The following is a 9,327-nucleotide window of genomic DNA, read 5'->3' as shown; positions in this document are numbered from 1 at the left end:
ACCACCACCACCACTATCCCATAGTTAAATTCTGTGTCTCTCCATGCTCTTTTAGCCTTCATCTTCTTAACCTGATCCCCTTGCTTGCTAATAATAGCTCTGGCTTTCACAGAACAGGCAGGGAAACAGAGCAGAAGGGGAGAATTGGGGGACTGTTGGCTGGATTCACGTTGGGTTTTGTGCAATGTGCAGTTCACTGGCTCCTGGGTCTCCTTTTAGCCCATTGATTTATAGTAGTAACTCTGCTAGGGCAACCTTTTTAATTCCCTGCCTTTATTTTTAGTTTCTGTTTGCGCAAGGTGATGTTTTTACAGCTTGCTCACCTTTGGCTGTCCTATATTTGTAGAAATAAAAGATAAATATGTGAATGTTTGTCGAAGGAATCATGTTGCAGGTATTTCTCTCTATATAGGCTTTAATATCGACATGTGATGTTTTGTCCTCCAGCGTGGAGTGACGAGGAAAATGAAAATTGGAAGACATTAGCAGAAGGTGACGTGCTGCATCATGTTTTAGGAAAGTGAAGAATACAATTCGACCTCATTCCTCAGAGCGTCGGTGGTACTGAAGTGAGAGACTAACAGAAACAGACAAATGAATGAATGCAATCCCAGCTTTTGGCTGGTGGCTGCTGTGAATCCCCCCCCCTCCTCCTTTTTTTGCTGTAATCCCTGATCCCTGCAATAAACTCACAATGCAGCGAAGACATCTGTTTGTAAAGTGCATTATATATGTATGGACAGTAAACATGGCAAAGTGCCACATCTCTGGCACTTACTGAGCAAAGCTTAATAACAAAAACAGTAGGATATGGCAATTAAAATTTAAAAAAGTCCCCTGATTAACATTTAGTTTCTTTGCATGCGCTTTGGTTACACAAGTAATCCATTGTCCATTGTCACAACACCCATTAAGAGTTTTCCTTTGCATTGCAAATGTAAGACCCTCCAGGTTGTCTGCTTTAGCATTTGTTGGTCCAAAATCAAAAAGAGACAAACACGGCGTGACGTGGTTAAACCCTTCAGCCAGAATTTCAAATCATTTTCTTCCTTGTCTTGCTTTCTGAGGGAATATGGACACAGACCAACTTGCTACGCAGCAACAAAAGTTTACATTTTTCATGCAATGCATTTGAAATCCTGACTGCAAGTGAAATGTTGCATGCGTGTCCCCTGAATCGGGATGTACGGCCAAAACTTTAAGATTTTAGCAGGCTTTCGTTCCGCCCATTGAAGAGAAAGTCTACTCACGCTGTGATGCTACAGTGCCGTGATTGAATATTATTAAAAAGTAATGATACATATGGAGTTTGGATTTCTGTGGCTGCAGAATGGGGGTGATCTGCTGTTATGGGGGCGTTGAAAAGACACATGCTGAGTGTGTAATTATCTCAGAGAGTCTTCTCTCACTATTCGCAGTCACTTCTCATCTATTTTAATCCCTCTCTCTGTACTAGCTTCTGTATATTTAGCTCTCCCTCTTATTCTCCTTTGGTCTTTCTTTCTTTCTTGCATAATCACGCTTCCGCTCTCCACATAAATAAGTTTAGCCTGGTCTGCTAATACTGTCAGGCTCCCTATATCTGGAGCTGCAAAGCGGCCTGTGGGATTTGTTTTTGCTGATTTGCCCGGTTATGTTTTGGGTTATTTTGTTGTTGTTTTTTGGGGGTTTTTTTGTGTGTTGTTGTTATTTGTGTGTTCTTAGCTGGTGTGAAATCCTGTTGTGTCATCTGGAGATGTCAAGAACTGCTGAGTTGGAAATGTACAGCTGGTGTCAAGGTCTGGAAGAAGGAGAAACTGGGAGAAAAGTATGGATGTGTGTGTGTGTGTGTGTGTGTGTGTTTGTGTGTATGTGTGTGTGTGTGGCAGAGATAGAGAGAGAGACGAAGAGAGAGGCAGGGACAGCGAGAGATGGAGAGAAAGTGTGTACTTGTCTAAAAGGTGATGTTTAACATGTTAGTGTGCTCTGCAGTGTTGCAGAACGTGCACTCTCTCTCTCTCTCTCTCTCTCTCTCTCTCTCTCCTCCAGCCGAGCAGGCAGTGTTTCTGGAAATAAATAAATAGCCTCTCAGCCACTGATGGCTCTGGAGAAACCGAGATGTGCTGCCTTGACTATACATAAAAACAGCAACGAAACAGAAAACAAGCAAAATATCCTCACTGTGATACTGATGTGGTAGAAAAAAATAAGGGGACATGATATCGGAAAACTATGCCTATTGAACCGAAGCACCTTAGGGTGAAGCCAGGAGGCACAGTACTGCTGAAAAACTTATTTACCCAATGCAGTTCATGCTTCTTTTTATATATCAAAGTTCACAAGTAAATCCTGGCCAAAACAGGCTTACTACAATTGATTGCAGTGATTGCAACCGGACTTAAATGATGAGGCCATGACGTGTTTTCCTCTCATCTGTGCAACACTCTTTAGATTCTCTCTGGCTTTAATGTTCTTGCCTACAGCAATGCTGTAGGAATAAGTTGTCTGCTGGAGAACTGATCATCACCTTTAAGATGAGTGTTAATCGCTTTCTCCTCGGCTATCAATGGCAGAGGGCCAGCAGACTGTTACAAATACATTTAATGTCACAATTAATCAGTGAATATGGTTTGTGTCTTTATTTTGAAAGACAGAATCATACTGTGAAGTTCCCCGTGTCGTATCAAGGACTGCGAAGTTAAAGAGGATACATGAGTGACATATGACTAACCCCCCCGCCCCCCAGATATGTTACTGTCACTTTGAGGTAACGCTTCACAGAACAAATGTACTTGCAGTGGATTCTGTTTGACTGCACAATGACTCACGTTAGCTCAGTTGCTGCTTACAGTGTAAATATTTTGAGCTACTGGGAAGTGAAAGCCCTATAGGCTATACTTAGTTCACCTCATTGTAAGTGATTGTAAGTCTGATGCTGTCCCATTAAGATTTAATTCCTTTTTAGTACTAAATCGACTCAATTACACTTCACATTTCAATTTTTAATTAAATTTGACTCTTGGCTTGCGAAGCTCGAAAGTCCAATTTCAGGGCTCAACCTATTTTATTCTATTAGGCCTATATCCATTCTGCTCTATTTTCCTCTCTTCTCCAGTAATGGCGTTTTTTTTTTTTTTTTTTGCAGCTTTCATATTCAACACTAGACCACTTCATCAGGAGCGTGACGTGGCTGTGGTAACAGCCGTTATACAGCGCAGCAGATTTGGCTGATGTGCGTGGCACGTTAAGTTACCATGAAGTGGAGCTAGTGTGGTTTTGTGTGTGTGTGTGTGTATGTGTGTGTGTGTGTGTGTGTGTGTTTGTGTGTGTGTGTGTAGCAGACAGTGTGAGAAGCGTGTAATAGGCTCACCTGTCCCTGGCTGCAGACTGATGGGCAGGTGGAGAGAATGGAAACCAGATGGAGAGAGGGAGCGATGGAGGAAGGGGAGAAATGGATGCACAGAGTAGATAAGACTGCTGCTGAACTCCCTGCGGGCTGGATGCATGCACATTTAGACTTTTCACATGCTGTTTAAATACTGCCTGATTAAATACACACCATTAAGGAATTAAAAAGAGAAGGAAGGCTAGAGAGTGTAGAAATATTGCTGCGAGGATTGACAGCAGTGGGAAAGAGGAGAGAGCTGTAGAAGAACTGAACTCCTGTCATTTTGCAAACACATCCATGTTGCTCCTTGTTTCTTGAACGTTCATTTGTACAAAACGTTTTGCAGTATGTTCCCATTTCCATTAGACTCTACATTGCTTGGAGTGCAGTAAAATCTATGAAAGCTATAAATTCGATTTAGTTAAGTTTATTTTTTGCAGGATATGAACGCATTCAACAAGATAGACAGATGCTATCCTCAATATGAGCATATGAGCTTTCTGTAGGGGTCGTGACCAAATATTCCAGATGTCTGAAAAGCATGGGAATAGTCACTTTGGCAAACCTGAATCTCTTTTTTTTTTTTTTGACTTACTAATGAATCTGAATGATAACTCTTGGTTATTTTCAACAGGGTGAAGAGGAGGATTGTGCTGACGTTTCGTCCTGTCCAAGGTAAGTTCTTTCTTTTTTTTTATTTTCCTTGTAGGATGTGTTGTAGATGTCTTTTCTTGTAGCTCAAACACACCACAGCTCAATTGTTTTTCCTTGCTTATTTTTATTTTTTTCATATAAATTTTTATCTACTTGAATTTAGACTTTATGTGGTGCTTTTGTTGCTTGTGCTGACTAAGTTTCACGAGCCAGGGGTCCATGAAGCTCATTTCAATCTCCTTATAAATAGACATTTGCTCCTGCTCTTTGTTTTCCCTGCTCAACCATATCAGCAGTGAATCTGCATCATCTTGTAAATTTGCTCTGCCATCACATGAAATTTTCCCTATCATCACTTTGAAGATGATAGCTCCACTGCTGAGCGCTCTGTATGAAATCGAATCAACAATGGGAGCCACATGTGTGAAAATCCCCAGAAATACTGTGTATCTGTTCAGCATATGTGAGAACAAGGCAGACTGACTATGAGAATAAAGGTCTCTTCCATCAGTGGTAAGCTTCACAATGAACTGCTTTTAGTCATTGTGTTTGATTCCAAGAATATTTGTTGGGAAATCGGTAGACTGTTGTGATTCAGCAAGCGATCGCAGCAGCTGTCCCATCCTCATGTTGAGAACCTCTGGCCTGCCAGTATGGTGGTCTCTGCTTCTCTGTCAGTAGCATGTCTCGGGCTGTATCTGGTTGCCGTGGTGACATGCGTGTGTCAGCAGTGGGATGTGTGATGTGTGTTTGTGTGTGTGTGTGTGTGTGTGTGTGTGTGTGTGTGTGTGTGTGTGGCGGCGGGCGTTGAAAGGACTCCATGGAGGCGGATAGAGTTCCTCTGTCCAGAAATGCCAGAAACACACACGCACGCAAACACACACACACACACATGTTGACGCTCAGATATGGAAACTTCGGAAATGTGGGCATACAGACGTTACACACCGTCACACGGGCTCACACACACATGGCATGCACGTAAACACACACTCGTAGAGGAAATACGCAGACAGAGTGGACACACACGTAGACAGATATCCAGATTCCAGGCAGGTCACTGCCATGCATTCATACTGACAGCTCAGGACTATAAGGTTACATACAGGGAAGTCCGTGCCTGCCGCAGTGCTTTGAAAACTAATAGTATGTGTACACACTTTTATTCACTCACCGCAACCTGAAGCTAAAGTTTAATGCCACTCATTCAAACTTAAAAATAAAAATCTGCTTCCGAACCTGACAGATTTATTTTTGTACGTGACTGACAGATGAGGTTTGCATACAGAATTAACAAATGCAAATCGTTGCTAACTCAGCAGCTGTAGCAGAGAATTTGGGAGGTTATGGGACCTGCTTTAGGGGCAGCTCGACTGTAGTCAATGAAGGGAGGGGAGAGCATTATTCATTCGCTTTCCCCACAGCCAGATTTTCCCCATGCAGGTCTGAGCATTCGAACCCAAGACGCAAACCATCAGACGCTTTAAGCTGCTGCTGACAACCAGGTGCACTGCAACTTATTCACCCCTTAATTCTGTTTCTGCCTTAACCGTGATTGAGTTCGAGTTCAAAACTTTATCCTCCCCCTCTTCCCACTGGGACGGTTTGGCCTGCAGCGAGGCGTATGTCATGTTGCATAATCACAATAAACAAAGAGCTGAGATGGCTAAGAGATTCAGAAACTCAAGACACATGAAATGAATTGGAAAGAGGGAAGGCTCAGGGGACGGAGACTCAGGAGAGTAGCAGGTCTGTGAGTCTGTTACAGGTACGACTGTAAACGGGACAGGAAAAATATTCTTTCTGAAGTCATGATATATAATACATTATACTCACATTTATTATGAAGCTGTTAGCTTTCAATTATACAAATGCAAAGTAAATGTATTTATTCATTGGAGCATTAATCTGTGAGTTGGGAGGACAGCGTGAATCTAAGTTGCAGTAGTTTGTAGTTTCTGTGTAAAGCTTCCTGAAAAACTCTGCATAAAAGAAACAGAGTTTATTGACATTGTTCCCACTAAATGAATTTGATTTGATATTTTTTAACTCGGCCACAATGCTAAGTGATTTTAGCAGCTCTGAACCCCATGCTGCCTCCTCTACTCTCACTGGATGGAAGAGGTCAGAGTGACTAATTTAACCCCACACCGAAGTCCAAAAAGCCTCTGTGAAGCCATGTATGAAGATGAGAACCTTCCTCTCCTCCCTCTCTCTCTCTCTCTCTCTCTCTCTCTCTCTCTCTCTCTCTCTCTTTTCCGACGACCGCTAATGCTCCCATAGGCATGCAGGTCAGCAAACTGCTTTGTAGACGCCGCCATGTCATCTACACTGGTACAAGCGCATGCATCTCCTGCCTGTCGTCAGTAATGTGAGAGAGGGTTTTTTGATCCCTCTAGGTCGCCTTGTCGCCAGAATCACCTTTACACACACACACACTCAGTCAGTCAGTCTCCCTCCTTCTACTTCTTTCAAAGTACACACACGTACACACACACTTGGTTATTTTAGATCGGATCGACGTTGATTTGTCCAGTGTGCCCTGTACCCGCAAATTCACTTTTAGTTTTTACAGTTCCGACATTTCTTGTTTCCTTTTCTGTTTGTGTATGCATTTTCGGATCAGTCATTCTAGTCTTCATGGTTTCTGTCTTACCCCCGACAAGAGAGAAAGAGCGAGTGTGTGTGTGTTTGTTACCAAAGAGCCTGTCTTGCCCTAATGGATTCGAGATTATCTGAGAGCTCCTCTAAGTTCACTCATCATGTCAAGCATCAGGATGTGTTTTTCCTCACTTTTTGGAATATGTAATATTCCCTGCTCTTGCCCACAGCATCTCTTAATAAAGGTCATTAGTTATCACTGGACACCAATTTTTTTCAGTTTTGTAACATAACCCACTTTGAGGCAGAATGAGAGGTAACGGAGGATATGGAGTATACTGCGAGTGGAAAAAAAAAAGATCATATAATTGCTCAAATATTTATCAGAGCGATTGTAAACAAGTAAAATGATTTCAGTCTAGTGTGTCATGATAGAAATAAGACAAAATTCCATTACTGATGAAAATGTCAGAGAATGAGCTCCAAGGACATGGAGCTTTTGCGTCACTTGTTTTTCCGTTTCTGCTCATATCATAGAATGTTCCATAGGCGAGATGGGCATTTATTTTTTTGCCTTGTATTTCCAGACTCAGGTCAGGCAACAGTATTAGAGGGCTATCACTGGTTAGCATCTCTGTTCTAGTATTGTTGACATGGAAGTGATAAGGCAAGGAATGATACAACACCAGTGTTGTTCCGACTTTGCAGACAAGGCATCATTTCATTCTCTCTCTCTCTCTCTCTCTCTCTCTCTCTCACATGATTCCAGGCTTTGTTGACAGTCCAAATGTAGCCTATGCACATTGACAAGACAATATTAAGATCAGCGCCGGTTGCCATCTCTGTGACCTAGAATTGCTGACAAGGGAGTGATAAGCCAAGGAATTGTATTAACCCAGCCATGTCCTGCCCATGCTGACAAGACGTTATTTTCTAGCCCTGCTGCTGCTGCTTGCTGTTAGACAGCTCTGAAAGACTTTGGCGGCGAACGCTACTGAGCGCAGTGTGTCTGCTTTGTAAGGTACTGTTGCTGACAAGCCCGGGTCCTGTGGTTGTAAGCCCTATTGACCAGGGCACAGTAAGGGCGGGGAACAGAATTAAAGCTAGCTATATCGTCTATACATGTTGACAAGACACAAGCGAGCGCTGCACCAGCCTGCCCAGCCTCTTGTTGCTGACAAGACACTGGATGCTTGGTGACAAGCTGCTTGCTATTCCACACCCATGTTAGCATGGCTAAGGTCACGTTGACATCTGCAGTCTGGGGAAACTTGAGCCTATCTTTCCAGCAAACATTGTGAGTGTGTACATGTGTGTGCCCATTGATAGGGATTAGCAAAGATGTGTGAGCCCGGCTCCCGGGGATGGCCCTGGTTGCCGGTGGAGGTCAATGCATGTGTGCTCTAATGTCTATGAGTGTTTGTGTGTTTGTGAGTGTGTGTGTGTGTGTGTGTGTGTGTGTGTGTGTGTGTGTGTGTGTGTGTGTGTGTGTGAATATTTGCCAGGCGGTGGGGGGTTAGGCCTGGATTGCAATGACAATGGCGAGGAATTTAAATGAGAGAAAAAAGGGGATAAGGGACGTTTGCAAGGAGGATGGAAGAGGCTTTGGCACCATTGTTATTCTTCCTCTTTGTCATTCTGCCTCTCTATCTCTCTATTACAAATCCCTTGCTCTCCGTCTCTCTCTCTTTGCTGCTACATTTCTCACAAAATCACTCTGTCTGCCTCCCTTGATTTTATCCCAACTTATCCCTATCTCTGTTTTCTCTGTGTGTGTCTTTCCACCCTTCTTAATATATCTCTTATTCTGAGGGCTTTTCCCTCCCGTCTTGTTCTCAAGAATCATAAGTGAGTAACTCTATGCCAAATTGTCTAAGTCAAGATTTTTACCCTCAATTCCGATTCAGGTTCTGGCCAGTGTTAAACAGCTGTACTGGCTAACTTGTCCCATGGTGGAAGCAGCTAGAAATAAATGTACACATGTGCTGTTTGTCAGTGGAATCCAGATGTTAATGAGCTATGAACGGTATTAGACGAGCTCAGCCTTTAAAGTAATAGTTCAGAATTTTTGGGAAATATGCTCACAAGCGATCTCATATCTGTGAACTGTTACTCGATGACGGGGGGGCGTAGTGACATGTGTGCAGAGCATCCCAAACCCTAGTTGTTGCATTGGGTTGCCAGGTTTGGTGCCACTGTGCCTTCACGGAGACAAAAAAACCTAAAACTTGCCATCGTGCACGTAACATTTACTCAAAGTTGTCCGTGGTGTATCGTTCTGTTTGTTTGTTACACTTCTACGACTCTGAATAAGAAGTGTCAGAAATGTTGGACAGGTTCCATTTTTCCCAGTTCCTATTTTAATATCTCTCATTCAGCGTCACCTTACTCCCTCCGATGAGCAGCGTGTTTTGTTTTTTTCCATCTGCCTGTGAGTCGCTGCCTCTTCTGCTGTGTCTCTCCCTGTCACTCGCCCTGTCTCTTGTGTTATTACCCCAAGCAGTCTGTGGTCAAATGTAGCCCAGCTGCTAATATAACCACTTTCAAAACAGACTCATTGATTTTAATCTCTCTCTCTCTCTCTCTCTCTCTCTCTCTCTAGCTATGTGTGTCTATCTCTCTCTCTCACACACATACACACACACACACACACACACATGCATATACGCTTTCTCTACCCATCTCCGTTTGCCCCCCCACCCCCC

General features: G+C 43.1%; 1 protein-coding gene across 3 annotated transcripts in view; it reads left to right on the top strand.

Annotated features, from left to right (window-relative positions):
* Positions 1 to 9,327, top strand: part of cntfr (ciliary neurotrophic factor receptor) — a 233,737-nt gene that overhangs the window by 36,939 nt on the left and 187,471 nt on the right. For 2 of the 3 annotated variants that reach the window (XM_023407283.2, XM_087174242.1), the window contains exon 2: positions 4,002 to 4,042. The gene's annotated coding sequence lies outside the window, so the exon portion shown is untranslated. Of the gene's footprint in view, positions 1 to 3,124; positions 3,212 to 4,001; positions 4,043 to 9,327 lie in introns of all 3 variants that reach the window. The other variant, XM_023407284.2, reaches the window with a different exon arrangement.

Source organism: Seriola lalandi, unplaced genomic scaffold (assembly GCF_002814215.2).
Source record: "Seriola lalandi dorsalis isolate HSWRI2012SDOR001 ecotype SW California unplaced genomic scaffold, Sedor1 jcf7180002054332, whole genome shotgun sequence".
NCBI lineage: Eukaryota > Metazoa > Chordata > Actinopteri > Carangiformes > Carangidae > Seriola > Seriola lalandi.
This window is presented reverse-complemented; position numbering and strand designations above follow the sequence as displayed.